General features: G+C 38.9%; 1 protein-coding gene across 1 annotated transcript in view; it reads left to right on the top strand.

The window, feature by feature from the left end:
* Window positions 1-912: 912 nt before the first annotated feature.
* gtf2ird1 (GTF2I repeat domain containing 1) overlaps window positions 913-15081 on the top strand; it is a 104323-nt gene continuing 90154 nt past the window's right edge. The window contains exon 1 of the mRNA XM_039756631.1: window positions 913-1522. The gene's annotated coding sequence lies outside the window, so the exon portion shown is untranslated. The remainder of the gene's footprint in view (window positions 1523-15081) is intronic.

The following is a 15081-nucleotide window of genomic DNA, read 5'->3' as shown; positions in this document are numbered from 1 at the left end:
TCCAGTGGGTAGTGCTGCTGCCTCGCAGTTAGGAGACCCTGGATCACTTCCTGGGTCCTCGCTGTGTGGAGTTTGCATGTCTTCCCCGTGTCTGTGTGGGTTTCCTCCCACAGTACAAGGACATGCAGGTTGAGTGCATTGGCGATTCTAAATTGTGCTTGGGGTGTGTGTGTGTGCCCTGCCCAGGGTTTGTTTCCTGCCTTGCGCCGTGTTGGCTGGGATTGGCTCCAGCAGACCCCCCCGTGACCCTGTATTTAGGATATAGAGGGTTGGATAATGGATGGATGATTTTTTGGGCAAATGGACAAGCTACCATAGACAGGTAAACCCCAGAGTGAAAGCAGTGTGGCTGCTCGCTGCACATCCATGCCATCTCACCTTTTTAAAATAAACTTTATTATCCTTGTATATTCTACGGTGTGCTGGCACCCTGCCCAGGGTTTGTTTCCTGCCTTGCGCCCTGTGTTGGCTTGGATTGGCTCCAGCAGACCCCGTGACCCTGTAGTTAGGATATAGCAGGTTGGATAATGGATGGATGGATCCTTGTATTTTGGTATATTTTACCTTTACTCAAAGTAACCTACAAAGCCATTGTTTTATTTTTTTAAACTAGGAGCTGATGCAGGTTTAGGGTTTTTTCAGGATTAAATCCACACTATCTTTTGGGGTTTTAACGGGTTTAATGCTTATTCACAATGATGACTACAATATTATATTAAATGATCCACTCTGTTAAAAATAAAAACCAAAATGAGCCCGTGTGTTTCAAACATAATTCCCAAAGACCTGTCAACAAGAATACAGCAATATATTTAACAAAACAACATCATGAGAATAACATTTCCTAAAGATGATTAGTTTTACAGCAATAAACCGGCGCAAGAGCGAGAGCAGCTCCCAAATCAAGCCGCCCATTGTTGACAGCGGCGGGGACAATAATCCTAATCCACACGCGGCGGGTAGGCGCTCTTTCGCTTGGCAGGCGCTGAAGTCGCTCGGTTTCCTTCTGCTTCTCGCTTTGCCTTCTCTCTCATGTTTTCCCATTTTTGTAGCCGTCCGCTGCAATTATTATCGGCGTTTCATTGTGGCGCGCGTGAGCCGAGCGCCCGTTTTCCCCCGCGATGCTCCAGAGGTTCCTTAATCCTGTATGTAAATTACAGCCAATAGAGGATGGCGTTGAGTTGGGCTGGGATTAGCGGAGGGGCGAATGAGTTTCAATTTTACTGGATTACAGAACAAAGAGAGGAAAAAGGGGGCGCCGAGCACCACTAAAGAGAAGAGAAGGGGAAGGGGAGCGGTAATCCGGTCCGGAGGTGCCGCGGGCCACACTGAGTGACGGGGACAGCCGCTCGGGATGTGCCGGATTAAACCTGCGGCCCGGGAGCACATTTAGGAAAGACGCTTCTAGTCGTTTGGGTCGGATTATCCACACAGAAGGAGGCATTTGCCTCCCCCACCTCTGCTATTCCGGGATTGCAGCGTTTGGGATTGTACCCGATTGTTCCTTTTTTCCCCATTTTGGGTAAGTTTTTACATGTTACAATTCATATTTTCCATTTGGGCATTTTCGTTTTCATTTAGACAAAAAAATAAACAAAATACCAGATATGAAGCGTTCCTGGGGACACGTGACTCAATTGTATCTGCCAGGATTATAATTTTTTGGAGGCGTATGTTTATGTGTTTTGTAGATGATCGTGGAAAAAAGAACGCAAAAAGGAACGATGGGGTTAAGGGGATCCCCTTGCTGAGTTTTTTTTCTATGGCTTGCTGCTGCGCGTTTAGAACAGGGGAGTTGCCTATCAAGGGGTTGGGGCGGCAATCGAGAATAAAGAGAATATAGAAGAGAATACGGCAGTAATTGAGCCTGCGTTGTTTACCTCTGTTGTTCTTAGCCTAGATCCGAATCGCCTGTCTGCAGTGCCGTCCCACCGGGACTCTGATGCAGCCGGCTCGCTTCACGTGCCCGTAACTGTCAACAGCCGTCCTCATTTGCATATCGGTGCTTCAAGCCACACACATCCGCGTGTCTCCTTCGGAGCGTTTATACGAGCGACCTAACCTCATTAATTACAATATAGCGCCTTCCACTGGAAAGTACTTATCAGGCCAGTAAGCAAATGCAAGCGAAAACCTTCAGTAATTGATTTGATGTTTTCCTTGAACATTTTCAAAGGTTCAGTGCCTATTAGCTCGGAAAACCTGATTTGATGGTCAGTACTCAATTGAGACTATATAGCGCCCTGCTTCAGTGACTCCACAAATACCTCCATGTTCGTTGTGTAGTAAGGGGTTAAGCAGATTTTAATATTAGATATCCGTGCCAGCCTTTCAGTCCACCGTTATTGTTTGTGTGACTTTAATAATGAGATGTCGCAAACTGATTTGTCTTCGTTTACCAATAACGCAGAGAACAAAACAATGGTGTGCAACTGACAAAACCGGCAATGAATTCAACGGGAAAACAATCGGGGAAATCAACAATAAGGGAGGTTAGCAATTCTGGAAGTTGATTATTTTTTTCTTGTCACTTGTTTATCGATATTTGGATTCTTTAAGATTATTATTTGTTTTAATATAAAATCCCACATGTTGCTGTTTTTTTAGTGTTTTTATTCCATGTGATGTTTAATTTTAAGTGTACAATATTTGCAATAATGTGCAGCACTAGTTAAAGTTTGTTTTATAAAAATACATTGAAAGTAATGTTGGGTTCTGCTGGAAAGGTGTCCCATCCAGGTTGTTTCCTGCCTTTCATTCCGTTCTACCAGAGTGGGGCTCCAGCCTCTATGACCCATATTTGGACAGTGAATAGATAAAAAAAAAAAAAGAGGTGGGAGAAGAAAATCCACTAAAATTCTCTTTAATACTTAATGGCTTACTCAGGCAATGAAATATGATCCTTCATAATATTACATAACTTAGGTGTAATGTTCTTCACTTGTTTTTCTTTAGATAAAGTGTGTATGTACAGCATGTCTTCTTGCACCTTTCAAATGAGCTCTTCTGGAGATTCTTAGAAACAGTTAAAGGCCGAGGTGATCCGTTGATAATCGCCCATTAAGCCATCTTTCCATTTTCATAATTCCTTGTGTACTTAAGATTTATGGAAAGCAAGAGTCTATCTTGGCAGCATTGTGTGCAAGGCAGGAACCAACCATGGCCGGGGTGCCAGTTGATTGGTCCAGGATTGCTGGATTACAGTGCATCTAAATAGGTGTGTTTATTGTTTTAAAAGGATGACCCAAGCAATAGAACCACCTATAAGCTAAGAACAACAGAGAGAAATTAGTTCTAGCCACAAATACAGGGTCACTGTGAAGTCCTGCTTCAGTTTCAAATAATCATAATGTCAGTTCTATACATGATACAGCGAATCTGTAAAAAGGGTAAGTGAAGGAATTGCCAAATTTTTACATAAATGTATTCGTGAAATCATAAATTTTCAACTTGTCCACTATCGCCATGTATGCAAACTGCGATACGCTTCCGAAGCTCTGTAAATATGTTTTGCAGTTGATTTTCAGTAATCGCATTAGTTATCTAAGTCCAAAATTCATCTAAATAATGTGGTTTAGTTGTGTGGTGCATCTTTCTCGTGATGGGTTCTAAATCTTCTTTGGGCCACGATGACTGGTCAGCCACAGCCACAGGGTACAGTTTACTTTCTCTTTCATTGAAGACATGGGTCGATTGTAATTCTGAAAACAGTAATGAACTCACTTAAAATTTATAAACCATTACAAATATATTAATAAACTATGATGAAATAGATGAATCATGCTTTACAATGTTCTTTACAGATTGATTTTGTCCTGCATACAACAGAAGGTACTGAAGTAATAACTTAAAACTGCACCACTTTATAATGATCTTGTATGTGATAGGTAGATCAATCAGGACAGCACAAAATAATCTTGTTTTTTTAACACATAGTTGTCACATATAAAGTCTCTAAAACTAACAGAATTAAAAAAAAACAAAAAAAAAAATGACTATTTTATATTGTCTTTTGTTAGATTGGGCCCTGATTATTCTGTATGTTTTGCCATTAGAACTATTTTTTGTTTCAGGTAGGTTTTTCTCATACACACATTTTTGCCATATTTTGAGTTACATTTTGATGTGAGGGAGGCATCATAATATCAGAAAGAACATAAAATATAAGATGAATGTTTAACCCTTTTTCAAAAAAAATTAAAGTCTTAATATGTTATGCTACAAGAATGTTTATGAAATGATGCCACCAAACACTCTTGTAGTGTCACTTGTGTTATTCAAAAATGTATGATTTCCTTGCAAGCACTAACATTGCCTGCTCATGTGCTTTATCTCTACTTGGGACAATAGAAAGAGATTCAGCAAGGATGTTGAGACCAACAACAGTAAATGAAATATTGACATTATGTATTTGTTTAGTTTTCTAGATTATATTTTGAGACAGGGCGTTTTTATCGTCGGGGATCTCAGTATTTTTACATGGGTTGATTACCAGAAGGGGTGTTTGGAGTGTGTCTTCCAGGTTTAATTCCTACACTGGATCCCATGATGCTGACATAAGCTCTACATAAGTTTTGATGGCATAAGACATACCAGTACCTCAGCTTTACAGGAATACATAGAGAGTGAGGTTTCAGCATGCTGTAGGATTAAGATGTAAGTAATCCAATGCTAGAACATCGATTAAGTTGAAAATGCATTATACAGTAAATTGTTAACGTTTTGCAGAAATATACTTCAGCGCCATTGGTATTAACTATTTAATATACCACATACACACACACAGCTCCATGCGTATATATGGTACAAACACATATTGTGCATATATAATGGATATCTATCCATCTTGGGTACCTACTTTGTTCAAATTTAAAACAAGAGTCCACACAGATTCATTTCAAAGTACAGAGCTCTCTGATTTTCATGGGGAGCTACATTTTTCACTATAATGGCAGCATTGGGTGCAAAGTGGGTAGCAGCTTTAAATGGATGCCAGCTTATCACAGAGTATGTGGACACACACAGCTATAATCATTCATACCAGGCCAATTTAGAGCTGCCAAATGAAAATAACCTTCTACTTTATAATGTATTGTTTTGCCCAAGAGTGTCATAAGTAAGTAAAAGGCGCAAGTCTGCCACAGGATCATCCATTCATCTATTTTATATTCACAAAGAAATGCACAGTTTAAAAAAATCATGCCTCAAAAATGTTTTGTTTTAATTTTAGTTTGCCTCAGGACTCTGCTCTGTGCACAAGACAATATTACACTACTACTTATTTATATTTATTATAATATACAGTCATATGGAAAAGTTTGGGAACCCCTCTCAGCCTGCATAATAATTTACTCTACTTTTAACAAGGAATTCTTCATTACTCTTCATTTCCTAGGCACATCTGAATACTGGGGTGTTTTCCGAACACGAATTTTTAGTGAAGCAGTATTTAGTTGTATGAAATTAAATCAAATGTGAAAAACTGGCTGTGTAAAAATTTGGGTACCCTTGTAATTTTGCTGATTTGAATGCATGTAACTGCTCAATACTGATTACTTGCAACACCAAATTGGTTGGATTAGCTCGTTAAGCCGTAAACTTCATAGACAAGTGTGTCCAATCATGAGAAAAGGTATTTAAGGTGGTCAATTGCAAGTTGTGCTTCCTTTTGACTCTCCTCTGAAGAGTGACTGCATGGGATCCTCAAAGCAACTCTCAAAAGATCTGAAAACAAAGATTGTTCAGTATCATGGTTTGGGGGAAGGCTACAAAAAGCTATCTCAGAGGTTTAAACTGTCAGTTTCAATTGTAAGGATTGTAATCAGGAAATGGAAGGCCACAGGCACAGTTGCTGTTAAATCAAGAAAAATACAGGATTGTGAGAATGAAGGTGATCTGTGGGTTGTCTGTAACCAAACACCCGCAAGAACATCTTACTGCAGATGGTGTATCAGTACATCATTCTACAATTCAGCGCAATTTGCACAAACAACATCTGTATGGCAGGGTGATGAGAAAGAAGCCCTTTCTGCACTCATGCCACAAACAGAGTCGCTTGCTGTATGCAAATGCTCATTTAGACAAGCCAGATTCATTGTGGAACAAAGTGCTTTGGACTGATGAGACAAAAATTGAGTTATTTGGTCATAACGAAAAGTGCTTTGCATGGAGGAAGAAGAACACCGAATTCCAAGAAAAACACCCGCTACCTACTGTCAAATTTGGTGGACGTTCCATCATGCTGTGTGGCTAGTTCAGGGACTGGGGCCCTTTGTTAAAGTCAAGGGTCGGATGAATTCAACCCAATATCAACAAATTCTTCAGGATAATGTTCAATTATCAGTCACAAAGCTGAGGTTACGCAGGGGTTGGACATTCCAACAAAACAAAGACCCAAAACACAGTTCGAAATCTACAAAGGCATTTATGCAGAGGGAGAAGTACAATGTCCTGGAATGGCCGTCACAGTCCCTTGACTTGAATATTATCGAAAAGCTATGGGATGATTTGAAGCAGGCTGTCCATGATCAGCAGCTATCATATTTAACTGAACTGGAGAGATTTTGTATGGAAGAATGGTCAAAAATACCTCCATCCAGAATCTAGACACTCATCAAAGGCTATATGAGACGTCTAGAGGCTGTTATATTTACAAAAGGAGGCTCAACTAAATATTGATGTAATATCTCTGTTGGGGTGCCCAAATTTATGCACCTGTCTAATTTTGTTATGATGCATGTTGTATATTTTCTGTTAATCCAATAAACTTAATGTCACTGCTGAAATACTACTGTTTCCATAAGGCTTGTCATATATTAAAAATAAGTTGCTACTTTGAAAGCTCAGCCAATGATAAACAAAAATCCAAAGAATTAGAGGGGTTCCCAAACCTTTTCATATGAAAATATATATGTATATGTATATGTGTGTGTGTATATATATATATATATATATATGTAAATATAAATACTACACTAGTCAAAGAGCTGTTTACCAAAACAAATGTGTAAATTGCTTTATAGTAGCATCATTTTATAAAGACAGTTCTGAAATATTACAAATGCAAGATTAGCGCACAGTCCCCGTATTATTATGAAAATCTGTTCTAAGAGGATTAAAATGGTATGATAAAGGACAAATAACAAAATTACCTGTAAATAAAAAAAAAAAAAAATAAAAAAATAAAAAAAAATCTAAAAACATTTGACACTTCTGGCTAGTAGCTATTTACAGGTCCAGTATGAGATCACAGAATTCTTCTATAGCAGTTCCATAGCAAAAACATATTTACATTCATATAGGATAACTCCCACCCCTTCACTGCATCATTTAAAAAATATCACTAGGCAGTAGTTTTAGACCACCTTTAAATGATTTTCAGTTGTCTTTATAAAATTGCCAATAACAAGCCTCAGATGTCTGTAGTTGTGAGTATGGTAGCACGTTTGGCCTTCTCCTCCTTATCTTATAAATCTGGATTGACTGATGTGAGATGTTGCTGTGATGTACTGTATATGATGCAAGATATTCTTGCACAGATGTAGTGCACTACATATATGTCAACATTGTAGTTCAATGTTTTTAAAATGATCCTAGCTTTTAATTTAACAGTAAAGGAAAACAATAGGAATGTTCTCCACAAATACACTTTCAAGGTCAGGAAAATAGATGAATGCATGGATGCATGGCAAGATTGAAGACGACTGTTTCAGCCTTAGACTATAACAAATGCAATTACAACACATAGCAATATATACTACTTCAGGAACTTGCATATGTAATAAATTATTTTGTAAATACAGTTACAAGAATAAAAAGAACATTGAATAGATTTTTTTTTTTTATTTTGGTTTGATATACCTCGCAGTTAGGAGACCCGGGTTCGCTTCCTGGGTCCTCCCTGCGTGGAGTTTGCATGTTCTCCCTGTGTCTGCGTGGGTTTCCTCCCACAATCCAAAGACATGCAGGTTAGGTGGATTGGCGATTCTAAATTGGCCCTAGTGTGTGCTTGGTGTGTTGGTGTGTCCTGCGGTGGGTTGGCACCCTGCCTGGGATTGGTTCCTGCCTTGTGCCCTGTGTTGGCTGGCATTGGCTCCAGCAGACCCCCGTGACCCTGTATTTGGATTCAGCGGGTTGGAAAATGGATGAATATACTTCATTAATCCCTAAGGTAAAATTGTCTTTTCACATGACCTTTGGGAGTCAGAGCATAGGGTCAGCCATTGTACAGCACCTCTGGAACAATTTTCAGGTTAAGGGCCATGCTCAAGAGCCCAACGGAGAAGGATCCCTTCTGGCAGCAACAGGATTTGAACTTTCCAGATACCAGCACACATCCTTAGCCACAGAGCCACCACTCCACCCTAACTGACCATTGCACTGCGGTCTGTGCATTAGTTAGCAATGCTTCCTAAGGCTTCTGGGAATCTGTCCACCTGCTGTTTGTGTGTGCTTTGCACAATTACTTTCTGCCTTACATGGTCCAGTGCTGTTAGGACAGGTTTTTATTTTTACATTCCACAAGACCTCTTTTCCACCAAAATCACCACAGCTGTATTTCTTTTCCCCACTCCATTTCTTCCAAGGTGTGTTTTGTCTTCCTCCTCTCCTAGCTCCCACATCCTTGACCTCATCAAGAACACAGGATCCCAGCTGGAAACTTGTGAAGGGTAGAGTTTTCACAAACATTAGGAAGTTTTTCCTTATACAGATAACCATAGGCATTTGGAATGAGCTACCAAGTAGTGTGGTAGACGGTAAGACTTTAGGGACTTTCAATGCTAGACTTGATGCTTTTTTAGAAGAATTAAGTTGATAGGACTGGCGAGCTTTGTTGGGTTGAATGGCCTGTTCTTGTCTAGATTTTTCTAAGGCAGACCAGGGTATACCTCCAGTGCTGCAAAATTGTACCTAGGATGCACTTCCGGGACAAGCGGAAACTCTTTAGGACAGGGGACTTTCCTCCCAGCAGCCTCCTCTTGCAGCACCCAAGGAATAGAGCAGGGCTGCTCATCAGGACTACAACTTGCATGCAGCACTACGGGTGTGTACCCAGGAATCCTATCAATGGTATAATGCCACCCAGCCTACTTGGGGAGGAAATGACCTGGGGAGGCAGTCCTTCTATTATAATGTTATCCCAACCAGAAAAGGTAACATCCACTGTCCCAGCTGGGATGCCCATCCATCCGTGTGAACGATCCATCACAAGGACATCCTGGCTGGGTATGGGCTGGTTGGGGTGGCAGCCAATCTATGTCAACTGTTTTATGAAATAAAGAAATCATACCCGTCTTTTTTTATCTGTGGGATATAAGCTTTAACAACAAATTTTGTTTAGAATTTTTGATAATGAATGGCATAAGGAGCTTCCAGACTGAATTTAAGTTTATAATCCACTGCATTAATCCTGTGGTCAAATCTGAACATACTGTAAGTATATACATAAGGGTATTTCTTATAGTTTAAGCACTGCTGATGTAATTGCATTTCATCTTTGGTGGGTGGCACGGTGGTGCAATGGCTGCCTCCTGGTTTCAATGTTGTGGGTTCCAGTTCTGTGTCAAATTACGTATATACTCGCGTATAGGTCGGGTCTCGAAACCTGAAAAAATGATCATAAAATCAGACCTCAACTTATATGCCTGTTCAAAAATACGGCACTTGATTATTATTTTTTTTTTAAACATCTTCTTGTCTCCTCCAATCTTGCACCAGTTTCTCGGACACATAGCAAATTTTGTTGCAGCAGCGCAGTTACCAATTTCTTTCACCACTTCAATGACTTTTAATTTAAAACCAGCTTCATATTTTCTTCTGTTCAAACACTCCATTGTTGATAAGGGATGCTCTTATGATAAAGGTGTATGAGGGTGTGAGATACACAAAACAGTGCAAACGTCGCTTCGGAATAGTTTGGGTATTACTGTGTGGTCACGTAGGCACAATACATAGGGAAAAAAAAAGGCAGTGCGCTCTGTGGTTACTCTCTTAGGTGGGCGTTCGCATATCATAATCTCTTGGACCAATAGCGTGAGGTTTGTGCATTCGAATTGTACGACCGATATTATAAAATAACAGAAATTATACAGTAAAATCAAGCCCCGACTTATACACGGGAGACCTTAAATGAGAGTATATACGGTAATTTCTGTGTGGAGTTTTTTCATACTGTCTGTGCTTATATAGATTTTACTTCAGATACTCCGGTTCTTCTTATATATCCCAAGACGTGTATTTGTTTAATTAGCATCTATAATTGGGCCCATTGTGAGAGTGTATGTGTGTGTGTGTGTGCCTGTGTGAGTGGGCGCTGTAACTTCCCGACAGTCCATCCAGATTGTTGATTGATGCCCACTGCTGCCAGAATAGGTTCTGCTCCTGCATGATGCTTAATTGAATTAGGTGGGATTCAGGAAGTCGAGCAACTGTGATTTGTATTGTGTGGGTGTATATGTTTGTATTTTAAGGTGCTTCAGAGAGGAGTGTACTGTAGGTCAGAATAAGGAGGCACAGTTCTCGGGAAGTCAGATGTGGTACTTGATAGTGTTTGTCTGTCATGTGAATTAATTTTCTACAAGATTTCTGTTTGAACACACATTGCAGCAATGCTTTTTTTATTCTTTAAAAACGTTATCACCCAAAACACTTTGTATCATACCATAACATAACTCTTGTACCTTGAAGTTCAATTCACAAGTACACTGCAGAGAAACCAGAAAATGTAAACCGCCAAATATTTGAACTAAAAACACACCCAACCCAGTGTTGCAAATATCAATTAATCTTATTGTGCACACAAAAATAAACCTGGCTTTGATGTATGAAAACTGGAAGGTTTTGAACTGCGATTTATTCAAAATTGCTTTAGCCGCCGAGATGAGATGAAAAAACAACCTGTCAGTGTTGAAAAGCAGTGGGTCACCTGCCCACCCTGATGTTTGACAGAGCAACTACTCACTGCGCTTTTTGTCCTGCAGTTTGTTTGAATGTAATTGTAAGATTTACAGGGTATATGCCCCTGTTTAAGAAGAAAGGCCGTTTGTGAATTTCTTGTTTTAAAAGCATGTTTCATACTTTCAAAACACTGTTGTGAAAGAATACTTCCATGTTTTTCATGTGCAGTTAGTTAGACAGCACGCATCTGTAGGTGTCTTGCATCCCATTATGCTCCGTGTTGAAGCCTTTTCTCCATTTTTCTTATCACATTGACTTTTGAGCAGTGCAGTATACACTTAATCCATTTAGTTACATTTTAATTTGATAAAAAAAGTTAATCATAGGTTGGTTGTTAAGAGGATCAAGCAGGAAATCGATGGTAACCTATTTTTCTTCCAAAAAAGCTTACAGTTCCAAAAGCAGTGTACATCGCACATCACCAGTATTTTTTTTGCATAAATGATGATGATATACTTTATTTATCCCAGAGGGGAAATTGTCTTTTCGTATGACCATAGGGGCTCAGAACACAGAAAGAACAAGATGGCAGACTACAATCTAATCAGTGTTAGCCTGCTGTCACTATTTATTTTGTGGAAAGATATTTTGCAATTATTAAGCTGGTATAGTGGTCACGCATGCTACCACCAACCACAGTACTGTCATGGGTTCTGTAGGCCACTTCTACAAGCCCACCTGTACATTTTAAAATCACTTCCCTGGTTTTTACTCGACACATCATGGCATCAAACCCTACATCTGTTGATGTTCTATTGCTTCAGTACCATTGTTCAGATGTGTGGAGAGATGAGTTCACAATGACTTTGAAGTGTTTTGTTGGTCAGATTTTAGATCCATAATGTGTAATCCTCTCTCTATATATAAAATCCAACGCCTGTCCGTATTTCTGTCTGCTTTTCATGAGTGAACTACTTAACGGATTTAGATTGGGTTTCTCTCAATGCGTTAAGTATCATAGTTCGGTCGCAACACCAATTTATTCATGCAAATCTGAGTGACAGGCTGTGGGCCAAGGGGATGGGGAGGGGAGACCCCAGGAGTAGGGAGCCAGCTGGGGCCTTCCTCACTCACACGCCAGCCTCCATTCAAGTCGCTCTACCTCACGCCACGTGTTGGAGCGTACCTTGCCTCTGCTTATCTAGCGATACATGTTTGTTCAGTAGACATTATCATCTAGAGATTGTTAAAGCGTAACATTTGACGTTTTTGAGAGAGAGATCACACCTATGTGTGTTTTAGAGGGTACATGCTCATTGGCAGAGATATCACAGTCACTTGCTCTTCTCCACACTCGGGGGACACTCTTCCATCAGAGCTAGACATGATCAGATACAGTGGCAACTACATTCTGGCCCATGATAGCAAAACCAAAAATATTGTATATCAAGAGGCCCTTGGATATGAAAACTATAAATATAAATTCTTCTCAATACAAAGTATTACCTTTTTCTTTATTTTTTTTATTGATTTTTAAAGTGTGTCCTGTTTCACTACTACATGGGCGGAACCGTGGGGGACAGCTAGTATACAGTATTTTAACTTCTGTGTTTATTTACATTAAATGTCATCTGGCACATAATCAGCCTAATTCCGACAGATCTGTCTGTAATGGTTCTACTGACCTGTTAATCCTCTTTAATTTTAAATTCTGCATTTGGGGGTGTTTCCTGCGATGTATCTCATATACTTTAAAGCATTTTGTGTGCTTATGTCTAAATCATTTAAATGTAAGTCTGTGTGTGACACTTCAACTCGCGTGATGTCTGATATTCGTATTGTCTTTCATTGTTGCCCTTTCAGATCAAATTGAAGCAAACTGAAAGACTTTTAAGCGGAAATATGACTGGTATTCTATGAAGTGCTGCACGAACACTTCTTTATAATTAGGTATTAGGCCTGTAAAGTGGGCTACCTTCTCCAAAGGTTCAAGTCATGAATGTTTATCTGTTATTTTAGTATACACTAGATGGAACCTGTCTCTGTGACTACTTATAAAACTTATTTAGCTGATTCCTTTTAGTGCTTGCAAAGACCCATGGATTTTGCATTTTCATCTGATGGTAGACTTAATTTTATACTATAACACTTAATGCTCTACACTAGGGTTAGTTATGAAAGGTCCATCCATCTATCAATTAGCGTACCTGTCTGTGTCTCGCATGACAGTATTTAAACACAAGGCCAGAATCAGTCTTGAATGAGACTTTATTTTTGGAAAGAACAGTAAGGATTAAAAAAAAGCACATTGCCAATTGCTGGAGAATATACTGTATAGCCAGATAAAATATTATATTGATGAGTAGTTCTTGCAGTAAAATCTGCTCCTTTGAAATCTGATTTGCATGCCCTTGCAACATATTCTTGCCCATCTGGTAAAGTACACATTAATTGAATTAAACTCCAGCAGATCTAGCCCCAGAGTTGTTTTTCCTAAGGAGTAAATTAATAAATTGAGGATGACATTCTTGCAAGAAGCCACAGGCATGTGATCTGAATTTAAACAAATCTGATCAATGCCGGGTACACAGGCAGGCCTGTCGGTATTTTTATACTGTACTGTATGTGCTTATTTGATTTTTGGGTAACATTTTTTTTTCCCTCAGGAAGGCTTAATCCTATCAGACCCCATCGAATGATCATAATATGAAACAGGAAAGCAAAACCACACATGTCCTTATGTGAAATTGAGCAGATTTCCTGAATGCTTGAGAGCGTTATATACTTGGCTCCTTTGAAATAGTTTTCCCTAATCTTTTTCTTTTTGCTTTGAATTTAGAAAGTGCACTCAAATGATCTTAGATCAGTTAAAATGAAATGATGTTGAGAGGGGCTCAAGACCTCCTTGGGGTGGTTCTTTTCAAAACAAATTGGTTTTTGTTTGTTAACTGCAACGTGAAAGGCTTTTGTAATAAGAGCATAAAAGGAACTGAAACTTAGTGGGTGAAAAAAATGGGAAGAGAACCTATTTTTATGGTGACTGAGTTGGTTATATGGTAAGCTTGCATTCTTCCCTGTAGGAAGACAAGCTGCATGAGAATTTAGTCAACAATATCATTGTATTCTAAAACAATATAGAGTGAATTGTTTTCTTTTTTGTAATTGTATCACACGTAGTAAAGTAGCTTTGGTCAATATTACAATTGCTTTTTGCAAAGATATTTTTTCCAACTGTTATTTTTCAGTGTTCAGTCATGAGCTTTGCATGTCAATATTAAAATAAAGCATTCAAAAACCATTCATTTTAATTTCCACACTTTTTAAAGTGGTTCTTATGAATAAGGTATGAAATACTGAAAAACTGCTCCAAAGTAGATATTAGAGAGAGGTGATTATTTGGTTATGCTTGCCTCTCTCTGTTTGAAAAGAAATAGCATTAAGCTAAATAAAATGAATCATCTATAGAAGTGGGTGGCAAAAATAAATTTGATGTGCTCCTGCTTCACCGTGAGTGGAAAATGAAGATTAAAAAATGAGAGCATGAATTTGACAATAAAAAGTGAGTTCAGGAAAAGAGCAAAAAAGAGATGGCCTGAAATGAAGATTAAAAATCCACAGAGTGAAATGAACAATAGAAAGTGAGATGGTAAAATGAATGGAAAGTAAAGGTGTGAAATAAACACTAAACGTTGAGGGCGTGGAATGAAAAAAATGTGACAGCTGAAAGTCACATTAAAAATTCAGAATGCAAAATGAGTAATTAAAAGTGAGCGCAGGGGAAAGACAAAGGCATGGGTCCATCATGGTTCAAACAGGGATGCTGGAGCCTTCCAGGACGTAAAACACTGGGCATTCTTGTCATCTTGTCAAAGAGAAATGACTAGATGGTGTCTTCATTTCTAAAATTCAGCTTCTACTGGTTAAGGTTTGGCCAGCTGAATGCACATGGCACTTCATTATATTTATTTATTTTCTTTTTTTAATTTTAGTTCAGTGGGGGAGGTTATGAAAATAATGCATATAGAAAGATATATATCATCATAGAAAAAGGGTTCACTCCAAGCAAAATAAATAAATAAAGGTTGGGGGGGTCCAGAGCCTTTCAATGAATGAAGCAGCCATGAACAGCATCACAAATGAAAACAGGGGAAAAAAAAAAAAAAAACAACATGGTGTACATGGATT

The sequence above is a fragment of the Polypterus senegalus genome, chromosome 6 (assembly GCF_016835505.1).
Source record: "Polypterus senegalus isolate Bchr_013 chromosome 6, ASM1683550v1, whole genome shotgun sequence".
Taxonomy (NCBI): domain Eukaryota; kingdom Metazoa; phylum Chordata; class Cladistia; order Polypteriformes; family Polypteridae; genus Polypterus; species Polypterus senegalus.
The sequence above is the reverse complement of the archived record's forward strand: the minus strand, read 5'-3'. Positions and strand labels throughout refer to the sequence as shown.